At 43.9% G+C, this 985-nt stretch overlaps 1 protein-coding gene across 5 annotated transcripts in view; it reads left to right on the plus strand.

Moving 5' to 3' along the window:
• Window positions 1-985, plus strand: part of LOC103373482 (hemicentin-2-like) — a 25,975-nt gene that overhangs the window by 23,383 nt on the left and 1,607 nt on the right. The gene's annotated exons all lie outside the window — the stretch shown is intronic.

The following is a 985-nucleotide window of genomic DNA, read 5'->3' on the forward strand; positions in this document are numbered from 1 at the left end:
CAAGCAAGAGGCAGAGAGCAAACGAAGGAGCAGGAGGGCTTATAAAGGAGTATCCTCTACCCTGATTGGACAACCGGCCAGAGCGCGAGCCAATCAGCCACTCCTCAGGTACTCACAGGTGGCAGAAGCAGGAAGCCCACAGGTATCAGCCAGTCTTCTAATAATCACCTGCAGGAGAGAGGTGGAGAGGAAGACACACATCACACACACAAATCCTCCACTCTGCAGGTAACATACACATATTCTGACCACAGAAAGAAACAGGTGCAAGACTCCAAAACAAAGAGATACTCTACCTGCAGAAGGAGGAGGAGCTAAATGATGATAAAACCAAAAGGTAAGTAGTAGTAAGGTTGTAATGACTGTGTCCAATCACGATGCATTGCAACGCTACTGGAAGTCGTATTTCTTTCTTCAAAATAGCCGTTTCTCCCACATGGAGGGTGAGATATAAAACTTTAAGTGCATTTAGAGGTTTAAATTGATGGACAGACTTTACAAATGAAATTGATATTTACAGGGGAAATTAAATTTCAGCTAGGCTTAGCTAGTAGCTAATGTAGCCAGCCTCAACGACTGAGCTAAAAGCTTCACAGAGCTACAGATACATTCCCCATCGCTGGCCTCTCAGTTACAGTCTTCAGATTATCCATCACTGAGATCACAGTACATGTTCCGGTCGCCGTTTTCCTGCATGTGTCCTTCTTTTCAGAGTTGTATTTGTTTACAGAGAAATTAAAGTAACGACAAGCATGTAGCCCAAACAGAGTAAAGCACATATATTTTATCACAAATGAACAATAACACCTATGAACGATATCGTTGGGGTCACTTTCAGAGCGATCTCAGAACATCTTCTGTCTGCCTGGATATGTTTTGCCTTTTTTATCTGAATGGATACGGAGCTTATAGCAGCTGGAGCACACAGTAGCTGCTCAGTGCCGGTGTTTACAGAATGTTAACGTTGGTCAGTGTGGGCGCACAC

This window comes from Stegastes partitus, unplaced genomic scaffold (genome assembly GCF_000690725.1).
Source record: "Stegastes partitus isolate 25-593 unplaced genomic scaffold, Stegastes_partitus-1.0.2 Scaffold1992, whole genome shotgun sequence".
In the NCBI taxonomy this organism is placed as follows: Eukaryota; Metazoa; Chordata; class Actinopteri; family Pomacentridae; genus Stegastes; species Stegastes partitus.